The sequence below is a fragment of the Somniosus microcephalus genome, chromosome 4, assembly GCF_052327205.1.
Source record: "Somniosus microcephalus isolate GS21.2 chromosome 4, FLI_Smic_1.0, whole genome shotgun sequence".
Classification (NCBI taxonomy): Eukaryota; Metazoa; Chordata; class Chondrichthyes; order Squaliformes; family Somniosidae; genus Somniosus; species Somniosus microcephalus.
The window spans coordinates 210,179,504-210,207,285 of record NC_140990.1 but is presented as its reverse complement, the minus strand read 5'-3'; the positions used below and the strand labels follow the sequence as shown (position 1 = coordinate 210,207,285).

Here is a 27,782-nt window from a genome sequence, read left to right as displayed (position 1 = left end):
AAGGATGTGTTTAGTGGAGTTGAGGTTGAAGATCAGCCATGATCTTATTGAATGGCAGAGCAGGCTCGGGGGGCCGTATGGCCTGATTCTGCTCCTAATTCTTATGTTCTTATGAAAACAAAGTTATAGCTGTCTCTGGCTTCCAGCCGTAGACACAAAAGGATTTAATTTCTATCTAATTGCTTAATGTGATCACTTCCCTCATATACTATGTTACATAACCAGGATGAGAAAAAAAGATTGGAAACGATCTGAGTGCATGTCTACAGGGGCAAAACAAGAGGCGGAAAGCTGAGAGGCAAGCAGAGAGAGTCAACAGGATTAGTGAAGACAGTAGAATTCATCTTAAAGTACTTTATCAGTTACCACTTTATGCTGGCTGCAGTCATTTTCTTTGACCCATTGGGGTTCTTTGTGCAAAATGACATTTAATGAAGATAAATGTAATAATCACAGCACTGTAGTGAGACACATAGAGAAGCTTCTGCTTTCTTTACAAGCCCAGAAGATTTTAGAATATCTAGGCTGAATTAGCACAAATGAATTTGAGTGAGGATTGAAATCATCAATCACGTTCCAAAGGTGTCTGTGCTTTCACTCACGGTATGAGAAGGTTTATTTTTGGCTTGTGTTAAACAGCTTAGGGGATCGCTGCAGTAAGGTCGTCTGTTGAGCTTTGTTTGCCTGGAAGTTTTTACTCCAAAGGGAATCCAGATTGAAGTAACATCAATGGAAATTCATTGCTATTTCCAGCCTTAGACTTAAACTTCACCCTAACCTTGTCTCTCCTGAAGGATTTTGGAGGGTACCTGAAACCATTTGGAGTCATTCTTGGAGTGCTTATCACACAATAGAGGGAGTCATAGCAAATGAATGATATTGTGGCGTACCGAGCACAGAACGGACACAATCCGCTTTCCGGTCCGTAGACTATAAATCAGGCGTCATGCCTTTAAGAAGGATCACACCTTTAAGAAACTCGATCTGCAACATAGTTAAGCCCAGAGCGGGGGAGGGGCAGTCGAAGCTGTGCACTGATGAAAGACAGTCGTACTTTGTGTAGTCTCTGACTCCATTTTGTGTTCAGCATGCAGCCTCAACAATTAAACCTTTTCTGTTGAACCTCTCCGAGTTCAGTATTTTTTGCTAGGAGTACGTAGACTCCTGCATTGGTGACCCCGACGCTCAGGACGACTCCTAAGCGTAACCATGGCTGACACAAACGCAGTTTCTGTGAAGCTGCCGGAGTTCTGGGAGAACCTGGCCACCGCCTGGTTCCTTCAAGCCGAATCGCAATTCCGACTCCGTGGCATCACCGCCGACGCAACGATGTACGACTACCTCCTCGCCTCCCTGGGCAGCTCCACAATCACGAAAGTCTGGACAACACTACAAAACCCTCCGGAGGAAGGCAAGTACACACATCTCAAGGCCGCGCTCATTAAAAAATTCACAGCCTCCCAATTCGTGCGCAACTGCCACCTCCTCGACCTCCCGGGCCTCGGTGACTCCATGCCGTCAGACTTGCTCTCACACATTCTTGCTCTGACCGACGAGAAACCCCCGGCTCCCTCTTCCGCACGCTCTTTATCCGCCAACTACCTCCCAGCATCCGCCCGGCGATCATGGCGTCCAGCCTCATGGACCTCGAGGCCCTGGCCGACGAAGCCGATAAGCTCCTGTCCGCAAGCTCCAACCACGCCGTCACCCCCGACCTGGCCTCCGCAGCGTTGGCGCGTGCTCCACCCTCTATCGCATGGCCACACAGCTCGGCCACGAGGCCCCCCAGGGCCCCACGTCCCCCAAGCCCTCTGACCCAGGGCTACTGCTACCCGGTTCGGCGCACGGGCACGCCGCTGCAGCCATCTCTGCACGTTTCCAACTGCCCCCACACCGGCCTACACGATGGCCGTGGGGCAAGCAGGCACGCTGCTGTACGTTACGGACAGCGCCTCCGGACGCCGTTTCCTATGCGACACGGGCGCGCAGCACAGCATCATCCCCGCGTCCGCCCTCGAGATCCAGCGAGGCGGCCGCGGCCCTGCGCTGGCTGCCGCCAACGGCACTGACATCCGGACGTACGGCACCCGCACCGTCACCATCGACCTCGCAGGCCACCGCTACCACTGGGAGTTTATCACCGCCAAGGTGCTCTCCTCGCTCCTCGGTGTGGATTTCCTGTGCGCCCACAGCCTGTTGGTCGACATGCCTCGGCGCCGCCTCGTTGACATGAACACCGTGTCACCTGTCCCGGGCGCCATGGCCCCCCCCAACCCGCCAAAATGGCGTGGCAGTGCCGCGCCCGCTCAACGGACGACTTCTCAGCGCTCCTGGCTGAGTTCCCAGCCCTCACCAACCCAACCTTCTCCGCGAAGGTTGCTAAGCACGGGGTAGAACACTTCATCCCCACCACAGGCCCACCGGTGTATGCCCACGCCCGCAGGCTGGACCCGGCCAAGCTGGAGATCGCGCGGGCCGAGTTCGCCACAATGGAACAGCTCGGCATCATCCGCCGCTCCAACAGCCCCTGGGCCTCCCCACTCCACATCGTCATCAAACCCGACGGGGGATGGCGCCCCTGCAGGGACTACCGGCGCCTAAACGACGCCACCACGCCGGATCGGTACCCCATATTGTACATTCAAGACTTCTCGGCTAGACTGGCCGGCAGCTTAGTCTTCTCCAAAGTCGACCTGGTGCGCGGTTACCATCAAATCAAAATCAAATCAAATCAACTTTTATTGTCATTGTTAGTGCACAAGTGCAGTACAACAAAATGTAGGCTTGCGGCTCCCGAGAGTGTACATTTGGATTAAGACATTAAAACATTCAACATACATTTGGCTTGTAGTATATTAACATAAACATAACCATAATAAAGTGCATTGGCAGATGTGCAGGCTTTAGAGTTTATTTGTGGAGTTCAGTAGGATGACAGCCCTGGGAAAGAAGCTGTTCCTAAATCTGGTCATACGGGTGCGAATGCATCTGTAGCGTCTCCCAGATGGCAGGAGGGCGAACAGACTGTGGCTGGGGTGGGTAGGGTCTTTGATGATGGACCGTGACCTCCGTAGACAGCGTTTCTGGTATATGTGCTCTATGGTCGGTAGCCGGGTGCCGGTAATGCGTTGCGCAGTTTTGACTACCCGCTGCAGGGCTTTCCGGTCATAGTAGCTACAGCTGCCCATACTGTGATATAGTTTGTCAGGATGCTCTCTATAGTGCAGCGGTAAAAGTTGGAGAGGATCAGGGGTGACAGGTTACATCCCTTCAGCCTCCTTAGGAAATATAGGCGCTGCTGGGCCTTCTTCACCAGAGAGGAGGTGTTGAGGGACCAGGAGAGGTCTTCCGTGATGTGGACTCCGAGGAACTTAAAGCTGTCCACCCTTTCCACCACAGCCCCATTGATGTGGATGGGGGTGTGACTTCCGCCTTTGGACTTCCTGAAGTCCACAATGATTTCTTTGGTTTTCTTGATGTTAAGGGCCAGGTTGTTATCGGCGCACCACTTCACGAGATGCTGGACCTCCTCCCTGTAGGCTGACTCATCGTTGTTGTTGATCTGGCCTACAACCGTGGTATCATCCGCAAACTTGATGATGGTGTTGGAACCATTAACAGCCACACAGTCGTGGGTGAAGAGGGAGTAGAGGAGGGGGCTCAGCACACATCCTTGTGGGGCCCCCGTGTTCAGGGTCAGCGGGGGGGAGGTGTGGTTACCTAATTTGACAGACTGGGGTCTGTTTGTTAGGAAGTCCAGGGTCCAGTTGCAGAGGGAAGTGTCAGGCCAAGAGTTTGGAGTTTGGTGGCCAGCTTGTTGGGGACGATAGTGTTGAATGCTGAGCTGTAGTCTATGAACAGCATTCTGATGTAGGTCTCCTTACCATCTAGGTGATTCAGTGCCGAGTGTAGAGCAGTTGTGATTGCCTCCTCCGTTGATCTGTTTGCACGATAGGCAAACTGGTGTTGGTCAAGAGAGGCAGGAACACTGGCTTTGATGTGGGCTAAGACCAGTCTCTCGAAACACTTCATTATGATGGGTGTGAGTGCGACAGGTCGATAGTCATTCAGGCACGTCACAGCCGTTTGTTTTGGCACAGGAATAATGGTAGCGGTCTTGAAGCATGTAGGGACTACTGCCTGGGCCAATGATAGATTGAAGCTGGCGGTGAAGACATCAGCCAGCTGATCAGCACGTTCCTTGAGTACCCGTCCAGGGATGCTATCCGGTCCAGCAGCCTTTCGTGTGTTCACCCCGCGTAGAACACCCCTTACGTCGGAGGTCGACAGAGTGAGCACCTGGTCTTCCGGGGGTAGCAAGGCTTTGGTAGCCGGCTCCCTGTTGTCCCTGTCGAAGCGAGCGTAGAAGTTGTTAAGCTCCTCCGGAAGGGAGGCATCGCTAACCTGGGGGCTGGTGTTTTTGCCCTTGTAGTCAGTGATGGACTGGATGCCTTGCCACATGCGCCGGGGGTCCGAGTTGTTGCGGAAGTGATCCTCTATCCGCAGTGTCTGTTTCCTTTTGGCAGTCCTGATACCCTTTTTTAGGTTGGTCCTAGCTGCACTGTAAAGCCGCCGCGTCGCCAGATTTAAATGCTGCGTCGCGTGCTTTCAACAGTGAGCGGACCTCTCCGTTCATCCAGGGTTTCTGGTTGGGGTATGTCCGATATTTTTATGGGTCGTGACGACCTCGACGCAGCTGTTGATGTAGAATAGCACTGTGGATGCGTATTCCTCGATGTCATTATGGGCAAACATGCCCCACTCAGTGCGTTCGAAGCAATCCTGAAGCTCCGATACTGCCCCCTCTGGCCATACTTTCACTGCTTTCATTGATGCTCTCCCTCTTTTGATGAGCGGTTTGTATGCCGGGGCTAGAAACCGGGAGAGGTGGTCAGACTTCCCAAGGTGGGGGCAGGGAATGGCCTTATAAGCGTCTACAATGCTCGTGTAGACTTGATCCAGTGTGTTCTCCCCTCTTGTGGGGCAGGAGACATTCTGGTGGAATTTCGGTAGAACAGTTTTTAGGTTTATGTGGTTGAAGTCCCCCGTGACGATAAAAGCTCCGTCTGGGTGCGCAGTTTGCTGTTTGCTGATGGCCCTGTAGAGGTCCTTCAGTGCTAGTTTGGCATTAGCATGTGGTGGGATGTAGACCGCAGTGATGATAACATCCGTGAATTCCCGAGGCAGGTAGAAGGGTCTGCACCTTACCATGAGGAATTCCAAATCAGCCGAGCAGGATCTATCAATTATGTCAGTGTTAGTGCACCAGGCATTGTTAGTGTAAATGCACAAACCGCCTCCCTTGCTCTTACCGGAGTCTGCAGTTCTGTCGGCGCGGAAGACCGTGCGTCCTTTTAGTTGGATGGTGGTGTCAGGGATGCCGTTGTTCAGCCAGGTCTCCGTGATGATCATGGCGCAGCATTCCTTTGTCCTTTTCTGTGTGGAGAGATCCAGTTTGATCTCATCCATTTTGTTCTCCAGTGACCTGACATTGGCCAGGAAAATACTTGGGAGGGAGGGTTTGTGTGGGGCCCTCTTCAGCCTGTTTTGGATACCGGCCCTCTTACCAGGTGCCAGTCCACCCCACGGACATTCCCAAGACGGCCATAATCACCCCTTTTGGGCTATTCGAGTTCCTCCGAATGCCCTTCGGCCTCAAAAAAGTGGCCCAGGCCTTCCAGCGGCTCATGGACTCGGTCCTCCAGGACCTGAAGTTCCTCTTTGTCTACCTGGATGACATCCTGGTAGCTAGTTCCTCCAAGCAGGAACACATTGAGCACCTCCGCACCCTGTTCCAGCGGCTCAGTGAGCACGGGCTCATCATCAGCCCAGCCAAGTGCCAATTCAGCCTCAGCAGGATCGAATTCCTCGGCCACCACATCACGCAGGACGGAGCCATTCCCCTGCCCGCCAAGGTGCAAGCCGTCCAGCAGTTCCCCCGGCCTACCACCATCAAAGGCCTCCAGGAGTTCTTGGGGATGACCAACTTTTACAACCGCTTCATTCCCGGAGTGGCCTCCCTCATGCGGCCCCTATACGAAGCCCTCCGGGGTAAGAAAGACAGAATGGCGATCGAGTGGTCGGCGGACATGTTGACCGCTTTCGACTCGACCAAAAAGGCGCACGCCGACGCCACCATGCTCGCTCACCCACAGCCCAATGCCAGGGTGGCCCTCACCACGGACGCCTCCGACCACGCGGTCGGCGCCGTGTATGAACACTGGGTCGACGGGGCCTGGCAACCGCTGGCCTTTTTCAGCCGCCAACTGCGCCCCCCGGAGGCCAAATACAGCGCCTTTGACCGCGAGCTCCTCGCACTGTACCTGGCAGTCCGCCATTTTAGATTTCTTCTGGAGGGCCACCCCTTCACCGCGTTTGTCGACCACAAACCCCTGACATTCGCGATGGCGAAATCTGCAGACCCGTGGTCAGCCAGGCAACAACGCCAGCTCGCCGCGGTGCCGAATTCACCACGGACATCCGGCACGTCTCCGGTCGAGACAACGTGGTGGCCAACTGCCTATCCCGCCCCGCCGTCCACGGTGCCCACCTGGCAGTGGACTATGCTCAACTGGCAGCGGAGCAACGCACCGACCCCGATCTGCTCTCCGCACCCACAACCCTCCCAGGGCTGCGACTGACCGACGTCGCCTGCGGCCCGTCCGCCGTCACAGTCAAATGCGACACCTCCTTGGCGCAACCCCCGCCCCGTAGTCCCGGCGTCCTGGCGAAAACGGGTGTTCGACATCGTCCACGGCCGCTCACACCCCGGCACCCGCGCGTCCATTAGACTGGTGGCCAACCGATTTGTCTGGCGCGGCCTGCGCAAAGATGTGCGCTTCTGGGCCAGATCCTGCATAGCTTGCCAGCGTGCCAAAATCCACCAGCACGTCAAAGCCCCACTCGAGGAGTTCACCGTGCCAGAAAGAAGGTTCGACCACGTCCACATCGACCTCATCGGCCCCCTGCCACCATTACAAGGTCACACGCACCTGCTGACAATCCTGGACCGTACCACCCGCTGGCCCGAGTCCATTCCACTGACGTCCACCACCACCGCCGACATCGCGAGGACGTTCATCGGTACCTGGGTCGCTCGGTTCGGCGTCCCCTCCGACATGACGTCGGATAGAGGCCCACAGTTCACCTCTGATCTGTGGGCCGTCATCGCCCGAAATCTCGGGGTGGCCGTTCACCGCACCACGGCTTACCACCCCCAAGCCAACGGACTGTGCGAGCATTTCCACAGGTCCATGAAGGCGTCCCTCCGTGCCAGCCTCGAGGATGAGGCTTGGATCGACCGCTTCCCATGGGTGCTACTCAGCCTACGCTCCGCGGTCAAGGAAGACCTGCAAGCCTCGGCGGCGGAACTCATGTACGGCCAGCCACTGCGCGTACCCGGAGAGTTCCTGCCCACTGCCACGACCCCCTGGTCGGCTGACCAGCAACGCCGCGCTTTCGCCAACTGAGCACAACAGTTCGCTCCGGTACCCACCGGCCGGCACGGCGAACCAGCAACCCGCATACCACCTAGCCTGCACATGGCCAAATTTATTTTTGTGCGCCATGATGCCCACCGAGGACCTCTACGGCCCCCATACGACGGACCCTACAAGGTACTCCAGACGGGGAACAAGTTCTTCCTCCTCGAAGTGGGCGGCAGAACTGACAAGGTGTCAGTCGACCGGCTCAAGCTGACGCACCTAGAGCCCGACGAACCCGTTCAAGTGGGCCAACCCCCACCGTGGGGCAGACAGCCTAAGAGCCCGACGCGTCCGACCGCCTCGCGCCCGACACCAACCGCCAAGAGCTGTTCCGGCCGTGCCATCAAGCCACCACGCCGGTTCCTACACTCCCTACTAGCGGATTCTGGGGGGAGCTGTGTGGCGTACCGGGCACAGAACGGACACAATCCGCTTTCCGGTCCGTAGACTATAAATCAGGCGTCATGCCTTTAAGAAGGATCACACCTATAAGAAACTCGATCTGCAACATAGTTAAGCCCAGAGCGGGGGAGGAGCAGTCGAAGCTGTGCACTGAGGAAAGACAGTTGTACTTTGTGTAGTCTCTGACTCCATTTTGTGTTCAGCATGCAGCCTCAACAATTAAACCTTTTCTGTTGAACCTCTCCGAGTTCAGCATTTTTTGCTAGGAGTACGTAGACTCCTACAATATCACTGTTAGTTAGAATTTGAAATACATGCATTCAAAATGGACAGGGACAATGGAATTGGACATACCCTGTATATGGTTGATATAGATTGGGAATTTGTCCCTTTGTAAGTTTGTGTGTACACATCTATAGTCCATAGATAAGTAATTCATAGTTCACGTTCAGAAGTGGAAGGTTGGGTATTTCTCTTTTAACAAAATTATTTTCTGAAGACATAGTTCAGAGGAATTTGGATGTCCTTGCACACTGAAAGACTCAGCATCCACAGCCCTCTGAGGCAGAGAATTCCAAAGATTCACAACCCTCTGAGTGAAGAAATTTCTCCTCATCTCAGTCTTAAATGGCCTACTCCTTATCCTGAGACTATGCCCCCTAGTTCTAGACACTCCAGCCAGGGGAAACAACCTCTCAGCATTTACCATGTCAATCCCCTTCAGAACTTTGTATGTTTCAATGAGATCACCTCTCATTCTTCTAAACTCCAGAGAGTATAGGTCCATTCTACACAATCTCTCATCATAGTACAGCCGTAGGAATCAATCTAGTGAACCTTCGTTGCACTGCCTCCAAGGCAAGTATATCCTTCCTTAGATAAGGAGACCAAAACTATGCATAGTACTCCAGGTGTGGTCTCACCAAGGCCCTGTACAATTGTAGTAAGACTTCCTTACTCTTATACTCCAACCCCCTTGCAATAAAGGCCAACATGCCATTTGCCTTCCTTATTGCTTGTTGTACCTGCATGCTAGCTTTCTGTGTTTCTTGCACGAGGACACCTAAATCTTTCTGAACACCAACATTTGAAAGTTTCGCACCATTTCAAAAATATTCTGTTTTTCTATTCTTCCTACCAAAGTGAATAACCTCACATTTCCCTACATTATACTCCATCTGCCACCTTACTGCCCACTCACTTAGTCTATCTAAATCCCTTTGCAGATTCTTTGTGTTCTCCTCACAGCTTACTGTCCCACCTACCTTTGTATCATCAGCAAACTTGGATATATTACACTCGATCCCTTCATCTAGGTCATTAATATAGATTGTAAATAGCTGAGGCCCCAGCACTGATCCTTGTGGCACCATTAGTTACAGCCTGCCAAACTGAAAAAGATCCGTTTATCCCTACTCTCTGTTTTCTGTCTGTTGTGGCGACACGCCACCACTGGACATAATCCGCTCACGGCGGCACAGACAGTCTAAGCAGAAGCCCCCAGCCGGGGGCCCTTTCCTCCAGCAACTTGTTTCCCGCAGGGACAGGCTGCCGGGAGCACTTCCTGTCTGGGAAGTATTTAAGTGGATGCGCGGGCTTTTCTAGTTCCTGTTTTGCCATGAGGCTGAAATAAAAAGCTGTACTGTTTCACTGGCTCTGGTCTCGACTCCCACATTTGCCGCGGTATCTCAACACTGGTGACCCCGACGCTCAGGACGAATCCTAAGCTAGCATGGCAGATACAAACGCAGTCACGGTTAAATTACCAGACTTCTGGGAGAACCTCGCCAAAGCCTGGTTCGTTCAAGCTGAGTCCAGATTCCGGCTGAAAGGCATTACAGTCGACGCCACGAAGTACGACTACCTCATCGCCTCACTCACCTACGCTACAGTCCCCAAGGTTTGGGCAGCGCTGCAGAATCCACCAACGGAGGGCAAGTACGAACATCTGAAGGCTGCGCTACTTAAAAAATTTCAAACGTCCTCTTACCAGCGCCACTGCCAACTCCTGGACCTCCCCGGCCTTGGTGACGCTTCACCATCAGACCTGCTTTCCCACATGCTGTCCCTCTCAGACGACAAAAATCCCGGCGCCCTTTTTCGCACGCTTTTCATTCGGCAGCTCCCCGCCAGCATCCGCCCGCTCATTGTGGAGTCCGACTCCACGGACCTGAATGATATAGCCGAAAAGGCCGACCGGCTGCTCTCGGCACAGGCCGCTCGCGACGTCGCGCCCGACCTCACGGCAACGACCACGCGGTCTTCCCGGGCCGCTAGGCCCGACCGTTCTACCACTCCGGGTCACTGCTACTACCACACCCGTTTTGGCGCGAGGGCTCAACGCTGCACGCCACCGTGTACCTTCAAACCCCCCCCGCACCGGCCCCCGCGATGGCCGCGGGGCAGAAGGAGCCCCTACTGTACGTCACTGACGACAGAACCAACCGCCGATTTCTGTGCGACACAGGGGCCCAGCACAGCATCACCCCCACCTCCGCCCTCGAGATCCAACGCGGCACACGGGGTATCACACTGGCTGCAGCCAACGGCTCTGACATCCGCACATATGGCACCCGCATGGTCACACTCGACCTCGCGGGCCGCCGCTACCGCTGGAAGTTCCTCACAGCCAAGGTCCTCTGCCCACTCATCGGCGCCGACTTCCTACGCGCCCACGGCCTCCTTGTCGACATTCCGAGGCACCGCCTCGTTGACATCAACACTATGGCCCCCATCCCCGGCGCCTTTACCCCGGCCCGTTCGGCCGGCCTGACGACCTACTGCCTCGCCAGAGCCACGGACGACTACTCGGCACTCCTAGCTGAGTTTCCCGCCCTCACTAACCCGACCTTTTCGGCCAAAGCCGCCAAGCACGGTGTGGAACACTATATCCCCACCACCGGCCCCCCAGTTTCAGCCCACGCCCGCAGACTCAACCCGGCCAAGCTGGAAATCGCGCGGGCCGAGTTCACCACCATGGAACAACTCGGCATCATCCGCCGCTCCAGCAGCCCTTGGGCCTCGCCCCTCCACATCGCCCCCAAGCCCGGCGGAGGCTGGCGCCCTTGCGGGGACTACCACCGCCTCAACGACGCCACCACCCCCGATCGATACCCGGTGCCACACATCCAGGACTTCTCAGCCCGACTGGCCGGACGAACCGTCTTTTCCAAAGTCGACCTGGTGCGCGGTTACCACCAAGTCCCCGTACACACCGCGGACATCCCCAAAACGGCCGTCATCACCCCATTCGGCCTGTTCGAGTTCCTGAGGATGCCCTTCGGCCTCAAGAATGCAGCACAGGCTTTCCAGTGCCTTATGGACTCAGTCCTCCGGGACCTGAACTTCCTATTCGTCTATCTAGACGACACTCTCGTGGCCAGCTCCTCCAAACAGGAACACCTCGAACACCTTCGCATCCTGTTCGGGCGCCTAGCCCAACACGGGCTCATCCTCAGCCCGGCGAAGTGCCAATTCGGCCTAACCGAGATCGATTTTCTCGGTCACCACATCACCCCTGCTGGGGCCGTCCCCCTGCCCAACAAGGTGCAGGCCGTCCAGCAATTTCCCCGCCCCACAACCATCAAGGGCCTCCAGGAGTTCCTCGGGATGGTGAACTTCTACAACAGGTTCATCCCCAGAGCTGCAGCCCTCATGAAGCCCCTATACGACTCCCTCCGAGGAAAATCCAGCAAGATGGACGTAGCCTGGATCACTGACACGTCAGCCGCCTTCGACGCCACCAAAAACGCGCTCGCCGACGCCACTCTGCTCGCGCACCCGAGGGCCGATGCCCGGGTCGCGCTCACCACCGACGCCTCCGACCACGCGGTCGGGGCCATGTTCGAGCAGTGGGTCAATGGCGCGTGGCAGCCACTTGCCTTCTACAGCTGCCAACTGCGCCCCCCCGGAGGTCAAATACTCCACTTTCGACCGCGAGCTTCTCGCGCTCCACCTGTCGGTCCGCCATTTCAGGTTCCTCCTGGAAGGCCGCCCCTTCACCGCGTATGTGGACCACAAGCCACTCACATACGCGATGGCCAAGCACACCGAACCCTGGTCCGCTAGGCAGCAACGCCAGCTCGCGGCCGTGTCCGAGTTTACTACGGACATTCAGCACGTCTCCGGTAGAGACAACGTGGTCGCCGACTGCCTTTCCCGTCCCGCCGTCTGTGCGAATCACCTCGCGGTCGACTACGCACAACTAGCAGCGGACCAGCTCACGGACCCAGACCTCCTCTCGGCGGCTACCAGCCTGCCAGGGCTACTCCTAGCCAAGGTCGCGCACGGGCCCGAAGCCATGGCAGTCACTTGCGACGTCTCACTCGGCCACCCCAGGCTGGTCGTCCCTGAGACCTGGCGCCGCCGCGTCTTCGACGCGCTCCACGGGCTCTCTCACCCGGGTTCCCGCGCATCCGTCAAACTCCTCTCCAAGCGCTTCGTCTGGCGCGGCCTCAGCAGAGATGTTCGGACTTGGGCCACCTCCTGCCTCGCCTGCCAACGGGCTAAGGTACAGCTGCACACCAAAGCACCCCTGGGAGACTTCGAGGTACCCAGCCGCCGCTTCGACCACGTACACGTCGACATCGTTGGTCCCCTGCCGCCATCGCAAGGCCAAACTTATCTCCTCACGATGGTCGACCGCTACACACGCTGGCCTGAGGCAGTGCCACTGTCCTCCACCACCACAGCCGACATCGCCAGGGCGTTCGTTAACACCTGGATTGCGAGGTTCGGCGTGCCAGCCGACATAACCTCCGACAGAGGCGCCCAGTTCACCTCCGAACTCTGGATGGCCACAGCACGCAACCTCGGGGTGACGCTCCACCGCACCACGGCGTACCACCCGCAGGCCAACGGACTTTGTGAACGCTTCCACAGGTCACTCAAGGCCTCACTCCGCGCCGGCCTGCAGGACAGTACCTGGACTGACCGCCTGCCGTGGGTGCTACTCGGCCTACGCACCGCGGTCAAGGAAGACCTCCAGTCCTCGGCAGCGGAGTTAGTCTACGGACAACCGCTGCGCGTCCCAGGCGAATTCCTTCCGGAGGCTACCAAGCCTTGGTCAGCCGAACAGCAGCGGCTCAACTCTTTCTCTTCCGCTCAGCAGTTCGCCCCACTTCCGGTCAACCGACACGGCGAACTCGCACCTCACGTCCCGCCAAATTTACAGCAGGCGCGCTTCGTCTTCGTGCGACACGACGCGCACCGCGGGCCCCTGCGACCCCCGTACGATGGACCGTACGAGGTACTACAAACCGGGGACAAGGTCTTCAAGCTGCGACTCGGCGACAGGGTCGACACAGTCTCCATCGACCGGCTCAAACCAGCACACACCGAACCAGGGGTACAGGTCCCCGTGGCCCAGCCTCCAACTAAAGGCTGTCCCCCCGGCAAGCCAGCACAGCCGGCGGCGAACCGCCCGACCCAACCAACCAGACCGGCGACCACTCAGAGCCGCTGCGGCAGAACCATTAGACCACCGTCACGACTCGTCCACTCCTCCTAAGCGGATTCTGGGGGGAGCTCTGTGGCGACACGCCACCACTGGACATAATCCGCTCACGGCGGCACAGACAGTCTTAGCAGAAGCCCCCAGCCGGGGGCCCTTTCCTCCAGCAACTTGTTTCCCGCAGGGACAGGCTGCCGGGAGCACTTCCTGTCTGGGAAGTATTTAAGTGGATGCGCGGGCTTTTCTAGTTCCTGTTTTGCCATGAGGCTGAAATAAAAAGCTGTACTGTTTCACTGGCTCTGGTCTCGACTCCCACGTTTACCGCGGTATCTCAACACTGTTAACCAATACTTTTCCATTTTGGATATTGCTGGGGGAGATGGTTTCTCAGGGGAATGCAGCAAGAGCCAAATCCATGGCACTACGAGTGGCTCAGCTGCACAGGAGGGGAGGAAAAAGAGTGGGAGAGCAATAGTGATAGGGGATTCTATCGAAAGGGGAACAGATAGACGTTTCTGTGGCCGCAGACGTGACTCCAGGATGGTATGTTGCCTCCCTGGTGCCAGGGTCAAGGATGTTTCTGAACGGCTGCAGGACATTCTGAAGGGGGAGTGCGAACAGTCAGAGGTCATGGTTCACATTGGTTCCAGTGACATAGGTAGAAAGAGGGATTAGCTCCTGCAACAAGAATTTAGGGAGCTAGGTAGCAGATTAAAAAGCAGGACCTCAAAGGTTGTAATCTCTGGATTACTCCCGGTGCCATGTGCTAGTGAGTATAGGAATAGGAGGATAGAGCAGATGAATGCGTGGCTAAACAGTTGGTGCAGGAGGGAGGGCTTTAGTTTCCTGGATCACTGGGTCTGCTTCTGGGGAAGGTGGGACCTGTACAAGTTGGACGGGTTGCACCTGAACCGGAACAGGACCAACATCCTTGCGGGGAGGTTTGCTAGTGCTGTTGAGGGGGGTTTAAACTAACTTGGCAGGGGGATGGGATACGGAGTGGAGCTATAGTAGAGGGGTGATGCACAGCCAAATATAGAAGAAAAAACAAGTCAGCCTGGAAGGCAGAGCAAATATGTAATGGCACAATGGAATATGGCAAGGCTGGATGGCATTTATTTTAATGCAAGGAGCCTTGCAAGTAAGGCAGATGAATTGAAGGTGTTGATGAACACATGGGAGTATGATATTGTTGGTATCACGGAGACATGGTTGAGGGAGGGGTAGGACTGGCAGCTCAATACTCCGGGGTATAGAATCTTCAGACGAGACAGATGGGGGTGTAAAAGTGATGGGGGTGTTGCAATATTAATCAAGGAGTCAATTACTGCTGTAAGGAAGGATGATATCTTAGCAAGTTCCTCTAATGAAGCCATATGGGTAGAACTTAAAAACAAAAAGGTGGCAAGCACTTTGCTGGGAGTGTACTAGGCCCCCAAACAGTCAGGGGAAGATAGAGGAATAGATATGTAGGCAAATCTCAGAGAAGTGTAGAAATAATAGGGTAATAATAGTAGGGGATTTCAACTTCCCTAATATTATCTGGGATTGTCAGAGTGTGAAAGGCTTAGAGGGTGCAGAATTCTTAAAGTGCATCCAGGAGAGGTTTTTGAGCCAGCATGTAGAAAGTCCTACAAGAGAGGGGTGGTACTGGACCTAATTCTAGGGAATGTAGCCGGGCAAGTGGTAGAAGTGTCAGTAGGAGAGCATTTTGGTGACAGTGACCATAATTCGGTGAGATTTAAGGTAGTCATGGAAAAGGACAAACATAGAAACATAGAAACATGGAAGATAGGAGCAGGAGTAGGCCATTCGGCCCCTCGAGCCTGCTCCACCATTCAATGAGATCATGGCTGATCATCCAAACTCAGTGCCCTGTCCCTGCCTTCTCCCCATATCCCTTGATCCCTTTAGCCTTAAGAAATATATCCAACTCCTTCTTGAATATATTTAATGAATTGGCCTCAACTGCCTTCTGTGGTAGAGAATTCCACAGGTTCACCACTCTCTGGGTGAAGAAATTCCTCCTCATCTCTGTCCTAAATGGCTTACCCCTCATCTTTAGATTGTGACCCCTGGTCTGGGCTCCCCCGCCATTGGGAACATCCTTCCTGCATCTAGTCTGTCTAGTCCTGTTAGAATTTTATAAGTTTCAATGAGATTCTCTCTCATTCTTCTAAACTCCAGCAAGTATAAGCCCAATCGACCCAATCTCTCCTCATACGTCATTCCTGCCATCCCAGGTATCAGTCTGGTGAATCTTCGCTGCATTCCCTCCATGGCAAGAACATCCTTCCTCAGATAAGGCGACCAAAACTGCACACAATACTCAAGGTGTGGTCTCACCAAGGCCCTGTACAACTGCAGCAAGACATCCTTGTTCCTGTACTCGAATCCTCTCGCTAGGAAGGCCAACATACCATTTGCCTTCTTAAAGATGGACCGAAAATAATGGTTCTAAATTGGGGGGAGGCCAATTTTAATTTGATAAGGCTGGATCTGGCCAAAGTAGACTGGGATCAGCTACTTGTAGGAAAATCCACATCAGAGCAGTGGGAGTCTTTCAGAAAGGAAATAGAGAGAGTACAACGCCAACATGTTCCCGTAAAGGTCAAGGGTGGGACCAACAAGCCCAGGGAACCCTGGATGTCAAGGGATATACAAGAATGGATTAGGAAAAAAAGGGAGGCATTTGGCAGATACAAAGAACTAAAAACAGTGGAAGCCCTAGAGGAGTATAGAAAGTGCAGGGGGGGGTACTTAAAAAAGAAATTAGGAGAGCAAAGAGGGGGCATGAAAAAACACTAGCGGGCAAAATAAAGGAAAATCCCAAGGTGTTTTATAAGTATATTAAGGGCAAGAGGATAACCAGGGAAAGAGTAGGGCCCATTAGGGACCAAAGTGGCAATCTGTGTGTAGAGCCGGAAGATGTGGGTGAGGTTTTAAATGAATATTTTGCATCTGTGTTCACTATGGAGAAGGACGATGTAGGCATAGAAATCAAGCAGGGGGATTGTGATATACTTGGACAAATTAGTATTGAGAGGGAGGAGGTACTAGCAGTTTTAGCAGGCTTAAAAGTGGATAAATCCACAGGCCCAGATGAGATGTATCCCAGTCTGCTGTGTGAGGCAAGGGAGGAGATTGCAGGGGCTCTGACACAAATTTTCAGAACCTCTCTGGCCACAGGGGAGGTGCCAGAGGACTGGAGGACAGCTAATGTAGTACCATTATTCAAGAAGGGTAGTAGGGATAAACCAGGGAATTACAGGCCAGTGAGCCTAATATCAGTGGTAGGGAAATTATTGGAAAAAATTCTAAGGGACAGAATTAGTCTCCACTTGGAGAGGCAAGGATTAATCAAAGATAGTCAGCATAGCTTTGTCGGGAAGATCATGTCTAACCAATTTGATTGTATTTGATTGAATTTTTCAAGGGGGTGACTAGGTGCGTGGATGAGGGTAGTGCAGTTGATGTAGTCTACATGGACTTCAGTAAGGCTTTTGACAAAGTCCCGCATGGGAGACTGGTCAAGAAGGTAAGAGCCCATGGGACCCAAGGCAATTTGGCACATTGGATCCAAAATTGGCTTAATGGCAGGAGGCAGAGGGTGATGGTCAAAGGTTGTTTTTGTGACTGGAAGCCTGTGTTCAGTGGTGTACCGCAGGGATCGGTGCTGGGTCCTTTGCTGTTTGTAGTGTACATTAATGATTTAGATATGAATGTAGGAGGTATGATCAGTAAGTTCGCAGAGGACACGAAAATTGGTGGAGTGGTAAATAGCGAGGAGGGAAGCCTCAGGCTACAGGACGATATAGACGGGTTGATCAGATGGGCAGAACAGTGGCAAATAGAATTTAACCCTGAAATGTGTGAGGTGATGCATTTTGGGAGGACTAACAAGGCAAGGGAATACACAATGAATGGTAGGACCCTAGGAAGGACAGAGGATCAGAGGGACCATGGTGTGCATGTACATAGATCCCTGAAGGCAGCAGGACAGGTCGATAAGGTGGTTAAAAAGGCATATGGGATACTTGCCTTCATTAGCCGAGGCATAGAATATAAGAGCAAGGAGGTTATGATGGAGCTGTACAAAACGCTAGTTAGGTCACAGTTGGAATACTGTGTGCAGTTCTGGTCGCCACACTATAGGAAGGATGTGATTGCATTGGAGAGGGTGCAGAGGAGATTCACCAGGATGTTACCTGGGCTGGAGCACTTCAGCTATGAAGAGAGACTGGACAGGCTGGAGTTGTTTTCCTTAGAGCAGAGAAGGCTGAGGGGGACCTGATTTGATGTGTACTAAATTATGAGGGGCATAGATAGGATAGATAAAAAGGAACATCTTCCCTTAGTAGAGGGGTCAATAACCAGGGGGCATAGTTTCAAGGTAAGGGGCAGGAGGTTTAGAGGGGATTTGAGGAAAAACATTTTCACCTAGAGGGTGGTTGGAATCTGGAACTCACTGCCTGAAAGGGTAGTGGAGGTAGGAACCCTCACAATATTCAAGAAGCATTTAGATGAGCACTTGAAATGCCATAGCATACAAGGCTACGGACCAAGTGCTGGAAAATAGGATTAGAATAGACAGGGCTTGATGGCTGGCGTGGACACGATGGGCCGAAGGGCCTCTTTCTGTGCTGTTTAACTCTATGACTCTATCTATGACTCTATCCATGTTATTATATTGCCACTAACCCCATGAGCCCTTATCTTGTGTAATAATCTTTTATGTGACACCTTATCGAATGCCTTTTGGAAATCCAACTATACTACATCCACTGGTTCCCCTTTATCTACCCTGCTAGTTACATCCTCAAAAAACTCTAATAAATTTGTCAAACATGATTTCCCTTTCATAAAACCATGTTGACTCTGCCTAATCATGTTATGATTTTCTAAGTGCCCTGATACCACTCCCTTAACAATGGATTCCAGCATTTTCCAGATGACTGATGTCAGGTTAACTGGCTTGTAGTTCCCTGTTTTCTCTCTCCCTTCTTTCTTGAATAGCAATGTTACATTTGCTACCTTCCACTCTGCTGGGACCGTTCTAGAATCTAGGAAATTTTGGAAGATCAAAACCAATGCATCCACTATCTCTGCAGCCGCCTCTTTTAGAACCCTAGGATTTCGACCATCAGGTCCATGGAATTTGTCGACTTTTGGTCCCATTAGTTTCTCTAGTACTTTTTCTCTACTTACATTAATTACATTAAGTTCCACACCTTCATTAGACCCTTGGTTCCCCACCATTTTTGTTATGCTTTTTGTATCTTCAACTGTAAAGACAGATACAAAATATTTGTTTAACGTTTCTACCATTTCCTTATTCCCCATAATAATTTCTCCTGTCTCAGCCTCTAAGGGACCAATGTTTACTTTTGCTACTCTTTTCCTTTTTACATACTTGTAGAAGCCCATACAATCTGCTTTTATATTTCTTGCTAGTTTTCTCTCATTCTATTTTTTCCCTTTTTATCAATTTTTTGGTCATCCTTTGTTGGTTTCTGAAACTCTCCCAATCCTCAGGCTTACTACTATTCTTCACAACATTATAAGCTTCTTCTTTCAATCTAATGCTATCCTTAACTTCTTTAGTTAGCCACGGATGGATCACTTTTCCCGTGGAGTTTTGTTTCTCAATGGAATGTATTTTTGTTGAGAATTATGAAATATTTCTTTAAATGCTAGCCTCTGCTTATCTACCACCATATCTTTTAATCTTTTTTCCAATCTACCTTAGCCAACTCGCCCCTCATACCTATGTAATTGACTTTATTTAAGTGTAAGACTCTAGTTTCGGACTTAGGCAAGTCATTCTCAAACTTAATGTGAAGTTCTATCATATTATGATCACTCTGCCCCAGAGGATCCTTTACTATGAGATTGCTAATTAACCCTGTCTCATTACACAACAAATTACATTATACAACAAAAATAGCCTGTTCCCTGGTTGGTTCCATGACGTATTGTTAGAGGAAACTGCCCCAACTGCATTCCATGAACTCGTTCTCCAGAGTACCTTAGCCAATTTGATTTGTCCAGTCTATATGAAGATTAAAGTCCCCCAAGATTATTGCATTATCTTTGTTACAAGCTTCTACTATTTCTTGATTAATATTTTCTCCAATGGTATAGCTACTGTTGGGGGGCCTATATACTACTCCTACCAGTGTTTTCTGCCCCTTGTTATTCCTTATCTCCACCCATACTGATTCTACTTCCTGATCTTCCGACCCGAGATCCTTTCTCGCTACTGTCCTTGTCATTCTTTATTATCAGGGCTACCACCCCTTCCTTTTCCATTCTGCCTGTCTTTTCAAAATGTCAAGTACCCTGGAATATTTAGTTCCCAACATTGGTCAGCTTGCAACCATGTCTTTGTAATGGCAATTAGATCAAACCAATTTATCTCTATTTGTGCCACTAGTTCATCTATCTTGTTACAAATGCTTCGTGCATTCAGATAAAGAGCCTTTATTTTACATTTTTTACCATTATTCCCTGCTTTGACCTTATTCCCTGCTGCACTGCTACCGTTAAACTTCCTGTCACACTCTGCTTATTTTTACCCAAATCTGCTCTATTGCCTTGACCTTTCTCTTTAGATTTCTAAATTTCCCCATTTCCCCTCACCTGATCCCTCCCCCTTTTTTTAGTTTAAAGCCCTATCTATTGCAAGGGGTTTGCAGTATAAGAGTAAGGACGTCTTGCTTCAATGGTACAGGGGTTTGGTGAAACCACAGCTGGAGTACTGTGTACAGATTTGATCTCCGTGCCTAAGGAAGGATATACCTGCCTTAGAGGGGGAGCAACGAAGATTCACTAGATTGATTCCTTAGATGAGAGAGTTGTCCGATGATAAAAGAGTGAGTAGAATGGGCCTATACTCTCTGGAGTTTAGAAGAATGAGAAGTGATCTCATTGAAACTTATAAGATTCTGAGTGGGCTTGACAGGGTAGATGCCGAGAGGCTGTTTCCCCTGGCACAGTCTCAGGATAAGGGGTCGGCCATTTAGGACTGAGTTGAGGAGAAATTTCTTCACTCAGAGGGTTGAGAACCTTTGGAATTCTCTATCCCAGAGGGCTGTGGATGCTCAGTTGTTGAGTATATTCAAGACTGAGATCAATACATTTTTGGTCTCTTAAGGAAATAAAGGGATACGGGGGTTGGGCGGGAAAGTGAAGTTGAGGTCGATGATCAACCATGATCTTATTGAATGGCGGAGCAGGCTTGAGGGGCCATATGGCCTACTCCTACTCCTAATTCTTCTGTTCTTATGAAGTAGAAACCAGCTGGCCCAAATTGAGGAAATTCTGAGATAGAAGTCATAGAGTCATAGAAATTTATGGCACAGAAGGAGGCCATTCGGCCCATCATGTCTGTGCTGGTTGAAAAGGAACAATTCAGCCTCTCACTTTCCAGTTCTTGGTCCGTAGCCTTGCAGTTTACGGCACTTCAAGTGCCTATCCAAGTACTTTTTAAATACGATGAGGGTTTCTGCCTCTACCACCCTTTCAGGCAGTGAGTTCCAGACACCCACCTCTGGGTGAAAAAATGTTCTCCTCAACTCCCCTTTAACCCTTCTACCAATTACTTTAGATCTATGCCCCCTGGTTATTGCTCTCTCTGCTAAGGGAATTAGGTCCTTCCTATCCACTCTATCTCGGCCGCTTATAATTTTATACACATCAATTAAGTCTCCCCTCAGCCTCCTCTGTTTCAAAGAAAACAACCCCAGCCTAGCCTATCCAATCTTTCCTCATAACTAAAATTCTCCAGTCCTGGCAACATCCTTGTAAATCTCCTCCGTACCCGCTCTAGTGCAATCACATCTTTCCTGTAATGTGGTGACCATAACGGTACACAATACTCTAGCTGTGGCCTAACTAGTGTTTTATACAGTTCTAGCATAATCTCTGCTCTTGTATTCTGTGCCTCGGCTAATAAAGGAAAGTATCCCGTATGCCTTCTTAATCACTTTATCTACCTAGATCATAAAGGTAAGTACAGGTGAGGGAGGCCATTTGGCCCAGCTTGCTCCTCCTTTCATAGAAACCCAAGAATTCCGCTCATCACAGCATCTAACAATCTTTTGAATGAGTCCAGAATTTATGCTCCCCAGTGTCACGCCATTCCAGGTAATGAACACTCTTTATACAATGTGTTTCCTGACATCAGTTGTGAATTTGTCATTTACCTTGTCTTGCAATTGTGGTTTAACTTGAACTAGTGCTGCGGATTAACCTTTTATATTCCACTTAGTATCATATACCAAGTGCTGCAGCCGTTTAGTCAGTTACCTTTCTGGTAACCCAACAGAATGAACGCCACTGTAACTCTGTGGCACACTAGAGGTTAACATTCTGGAGTGCCCATGGGACAAGTAATCTTTTCCTGGTTTAGTTATATCCAGGTCTGCACTGCATTGATCACTTGTGTATGGAAACCACCATCATGAGTTTGACCTCTGAACTCTGGTAGCAATGCTTCAGATAGTCACCAGCTGCCCAGTGCTGTCCAGCTTCACGTCTCAGGTCGGCTTCAGATAGTCAGTGGCTGGGGTCACAGCCGGGATGGTTGGGCCGACATAATTATTCAACCTAAGCAGCCAATGTGATGCATAAAAATGAGCTAACAATTAGCAAATAATCCACATTCAGTTTTTTTAATGCTGCACTCATGGAAATTGTTGCTATTTGCTGTATGCAGTGGATTGGTGCTTTTTTTTTACCTTGTGTTGCATTGTTAGCAAAATCTGCTGGGATTGTGCAGCTTTCCTCACCTTTCCACTTGCATCTTATTATTTACCTCATGGGAGGCAGGGGGATTATGGGTTGCTACTGGCCTGGTGCCTTTTGCAGTGTGGAGTCAGGATGATTGTTGCTGCTGTCGCTGTAGCCTGGCGACGGGCTCTTTGTGCTGTGAAGGCTGGGTAGTTTTGTTCAGAACACCACCAGATGTTCCTATCCATATAATTAAAGTTGACTCCACCTGTACACCCATTGATGGCTGCTGTTAACTTGATATTGCGTAGTGAGTACATAATTCAGCGTTCCCCAGTAACAATAACTGCAACCAGTTAAAGCAGAGCAAGATTAATTTGTAGCTTTCTTTCAAGACACAATGACAAAATCAATTTTTTTTTAAAATAGCACAACCTGACCTTATATAGCCAGATTGATTTAGCTACTTAGGATGAAATCTTGCAAGAGTTTACCCTTTTTTAAAAAAGCACTGAAAAATTGCAGTAGTTTATCTCGATTTCTCTCAAGTTTATGACTGTGAATTTACATTGCTTTTGCAGGATTTCAGTTTATGAGTCAGTTTTCTTGAAATTTCTAAATTCTGAAACAGACACCAAAGTTTTGCATAGACAAAGAAGCCTGTCCCTTCTACTTCCTTCCATATTTTGAAATGACGTCACTGGTTATTAAGGTTTTTAATTCATTTACTTGGAGATATCAGAGCTCAGGATATGGTTCCACCCCTGCTGCAATCCACACTCTGTTTGATTTGGACTTGGTAAAAGGTGACAACTGCACGCCATTACAATCCCAACTCCTCAAGTCTAATAGTGCTGACTGATTCAGGAGGGGAGAACTGTCTAGGTACACGATTGCAACTGTAACTAATGTTTGGTGCTGAAATCCAACTGCGGGGCAACCACAGAACCCGAGCTAGAGCAGCCATGATCACAGAAGAGGTTTGGTTTGTTATTTGCCATTAAATGTTAACAATGAGAGCATTTGCTTGCTCCTCCATGTTTTCAATAAGAAAAATGTTGCTTCTACCCACACAAAATAAAAGGGTACTGCACTGACAGTTTGTTCCTGTTTATAGCTTAGAAGCATAGGAACAGGAGGAGGCCATTCATCCCTTACTGGGCTCAAATGAATTAATCTATTCCAACATACTCTGCATGAATGTTTACTTGAATGTCTGAACAAACCTCCATTATCTCAAGCTGATGTGATGTGCAGGAAGCATTACTTCTCCAGTCAATTCATGTGGATCTATTCCCAGAAGCAGAGTGTGTTGTTGGGATTTAATCCCTTGTGAACTGATTTTAGCTTAACAGTATCATAATATAAATTAATCTGAAATTCCTCCAAGCCCAAATAGTCAAAAATCTCAGAATAATTATACCCCCAAAACACTGAGGACCGGCATGTATGTTTTAGAATGAGTCGTCTTTGGAATGCTTCATCCCATGATGCTCAAGTGGACATTAGCGATCCCATGGCAACTATTCAAAGAGTACAGCATTGTCCTCGTGTCCAAGCCAACATTTCTCGCACAGCAAGCCCCACTCTAAAGCTTGAGCACAGAAACTCAAGGTTAATACTCTAGTCTAGTGCCAAAAGAATGTTGCACTATTGGAGGTACCGTCCTTCAGATGAGACATTAGACGGAGATTGCACCTGCCTGTTCCAGTGGTTCAATGCATGTTAAAGATCTTATGGCATTACTTACAGAGAGCAGGGAGTTCTTCTGCTCTGGCCGAAATTCCTCCCTCAGCCAACACCGCATTTTAAAAAAAAGCTAACTGGTCATTCATCCATTGTTGTTTTTGGGATCTTTCTGTGCACACTGGCTGCTGTGTTTGCCTACAAAATAACAGTCGCTTCACTTTGAAATAATTCATCATATGTAAAGCACTTTGAGACGTTTTTGTGGTATGTGATGGGTGCTGTATGAACACAATTCCTTCTTGCCCAACAAATGCTTCCAAAACCAAATTAAGTTGTCACTCACTTCATGGGCGTTTGTGAGATGCTTTTGCCACACAAGTGGGTGCTGCATTTGCCTACATAACAGTCACTGCACTTTAAAAGAAGTAATTCATTGTGTGAAGCGATGTCATAAGGTGGTGTATATATGCAAATGTATGGACAGAAGCTCTGAAATCCAGTCAGAAAAAAGACATTAGCACGGCATTAATATTTATTGTCTTGTATAGTCAATCCTTAGGGACTGCGATCAGACAAACACCTGCTATTTGTCTAGAATACAAATATTTTTAATAGCGAGCATGAAAATTTTCAATGTGATGTGTATTTGTTAGAAGTAATTGATTTTCTCTTGAAATTATTGTCAAAAACAGTAACCTTTCTGGCAAAAATTGAATGCAGCGCTCTTAAGCACGGCAGCTTTCAAACTATGTTCCCAGCCACTGAGCTACCTCTACATTAATGAGATGGACCTTCCATTTTTGCCTTGACCAAATAATTGCAATTTATATTTGGCACTGCAATTGCTGCTCTGATCTTTTCAGTTTTGTGATCCTTCTCCACTTCATTATTTGAAGGATTCACTGACATTAGGAAGTTTTGCAAACTGGTTTATGAAAGTGGGTCTGATCGATCAACAACATCATTTATTTAGCACCTTTAACGTAGAAAAATGTTCCAAGACTCTTCACAGAAGCGTAATCGGATTAAAAAGAATGCCAAGCTAAAGAAGGAGACATTAGAAGCCGTGCCCAAAAACTTGGCAAGTCCCAGGCTCAAGAATTTTGTTCTGGTCAATGAAAGGGATGCCCTTGCATCCCTAACATTTTCTCCATTTCTGACATCAGTACTGGGCTTCTTCTCTTCGAAGCAGAGCTCTGTTAGGGTGGGGCTTCCACCTGACCCTCCAGATCTGCCCGATCCCTGACCCAGTTTCCAACGATAGGGGCCATCCCATATGGGCTGTGGGCTCCTGATGAGATTCCACTGTGAAGACGGAGTCTGTCAGTACGAGGGAGGAAAATCCCAATAGTGTAGCAGTGGGGACATTGCGGGTGCACCAGAAGAGACGGCGAGAAACCTTAAAGGAGCAGAAGCAGCTCTCGAAGATGGCAGCAAGGTTCTCATTGAAGGTCTCAAGCGAGATCAAGGCCTTTAGCATGTAAGTGCTGGGCCCAACCTGAATGGAGAGGAGATACAAGTCCTTCTCCCTCCATTGGGGGAACTTGGGGCCTATACTCGGGCCTTGCAGATTTGTGTTAAGTAGTTGCAGACTTTATAGAGTGCTGGTTCATTGTGGTCAAATGGCTGCAGAGGAGTCAAATTAGGGAAGGGAATCTTCTGCAGGGGGAAAGGTCAAGGTGAAATTTTAAAAGGGGAAGCCTTTGTTGAGTGAGTGGAGGACTGAACTGTGGAGAAAACTAGTGACATAAGCTACCAGTTTTATGGCCAGGAGGGAAGTTGGCATGGTAAAGGTCAGTGAGAAAAGTTATTATGGAAAACCAGCTTCCAGGCTGATTTGACCCTGTCCCTCCCCCTCCCTATCTATGGAGATAGATTGAGAATAAACATTGCATTGTGGCGGAGCCACTAAAGGACTCAGACCATTTGTATATAATTCCCTTTAACAACATGTTAGCTACAGCCTGAGTCTGTATCTTTATTTATACTGTTTACTTGTATAGAGCGTGATTACTTTAACAGCGCGGGTAAATGCGATGACGGCACACCGTACATCACGTGATACCCCACTGGCGGGAAGAACATGATGACGTCATGACGTCAACCACGGGACCAGCCAGCAGTCCTCGTGGAGCCTCCGAACTAAATAGACCTACACTCGATGTTCTCCTGCAGTTACTTGTTTAAACCTGTTAGTTTCCATTAAACTTCATTTTGTTTAAGCGCCTGAGTGGACCTCAGTCTTTGGATAGGAACTAGACATTCCTACATTGGTGACCCCGACTTTTGCGAATGGTTTTCGCAGAAGATAATCAACATGGAAATGAACGCCGTTACCTTGAAGCTACCGCAGTTCTGGGAGCAACAACCAGTCGCGTGATTCATCCAGGCTGAAGCCCAGTTCGCCATCAGGGACATCGTTGTGGATCAGACCCGTTATTATTACGTGGTCTCCGCCCTCGACAGCGCCACAGCCTCGCGGATCGTCAGCCTACTCAGCCTACTGATCGCAAGTATGACACCTTAAAGGCGCGGCTGCTGCAGGTCTTCGGGCTCACGAAGTCGGAGCGCGCCTGCCGGCTGCTCGCTATGCCCGGCCTCGGGGACTCCAAGCCGTCTGAGCTCATGAGCCAGATGCTCACGCTCCTCGGGTCCGAGCCGGAATACTTCCTTTTCAGGGAGCTATTCCTCAGCCTACTCCCGGAGCAAGTTCAGGCTGCCCTAGCCAGGTCCGAAGTCACAGACTGCGCGGAGCTTGCTGCCGAAGCGGACAAGATCTTCACGGTGACACAACAGCACTGTGCAGCCATGAGGCGCCCATCCCCCTCAGACACTGCTCCAGCTCCTCAATCAGCAGGGTTGTGCTTTTACCACACCCGTTTTGGCGCGAAAGCAAGATGCTGCCGTCCTCCATGCAATTTTTCGCACAAAAAAAAACATCTACAGACACCCTGGTGAAAGAGGACCGGGTCTAACGAGCGCCCCGTGGCTGCGATGGCCATCGGAGATTCAGGGAAGCTTCTCTTCATCACCAACTCCCTATCTGGTCGACGTTTCCTTTGCGACACCGGGCGCAGTGTAGCATCCTACCTGCGTCAAATCTCGATATACTAGCTGGGGGTCACGGCCCCACCCTCGCGGCGGTTAATGGCGCGGCCATTTGAACCTTCAGACGGCGGCGGGTCCAGGTGTGTTTCGGCGGCCAGCGTTTCCACTGGGAATTCATTACGGCCAAAGTCACGCAGGCCATCCTCGGGGCGGATTTTTTGTGCGCCAACGGCCTCCTGGTCGATGTCAGGCACCGCCGGTTGATCAATGCGGCCACGTTCCACTCCATCCCAGGCCACCGCGGTAACGCCGTGCCACGCACTGTCTTCTGTGCGTTCCCACCGCCAGACGACTTCACTCGGCTCCTTGGAGAGTTCCCAGATCTGACCAGGCCCTCTTTCTCCTCCTCGGCTACTAAACATGGTGTCGAACATCACATCACCACCACCGGCCCCCTGGTTTACGCATGGGCCCGATGACTCGAACCTGGCAAGCTCGCGGCTGCGAAAGCGGAGTTCGACACGATGGAGCGGCTGGGGATTATTCGTCGGTCGAACAGTCCCTGGTCTTCGCCTCTCCACATTGTTCTGAAACCCAGCGGCGGATGGCGGGCATGCGGCGACTACCGATGCCTGAATGACGCCACTGCTCCTGATCGGTACCCGATCCCGCATATCCAAAATTTCTCAGCCCATTTGGCGGGAAATACCTTTTTTTCGAAAGTCGACCTCGTCCACGGTTACCACCAGGTCCCCGTGCACCCGCAAGACGTCCCGAAAACTGCAGTCATCACCCCATTCAGCCTGTTCGAATTTCTGCGGATGCCGTTTGGCTTAAAGAACGCTGCACAGGCTTTCCAGCGCTTAATGGACTCCGTGCTTCGGGACCTAAAATTCCTCTTCGTCTACCTCGACGACATCCTTATCGCCAGCCCTAGCAAAGAGGAGCACTTCTGCCATTTGCGCACCTTCTTC

General features: G+C 50.6%; 1 protein-coding gene across 1 annotated transcript in view; it reads left to right on the top strand.

The window, feature by feature from the left end:
• The window catches only part of LOC147120193 (voltage-gated delayed rectifier potassium channel KCNH8-like), a 569,368-nt gene that overhangs the window by 312,971 nt on the left and 228,615 nt on the right, over positions 1-27,782 (top strand). The window lies entirely within an intron of this gene.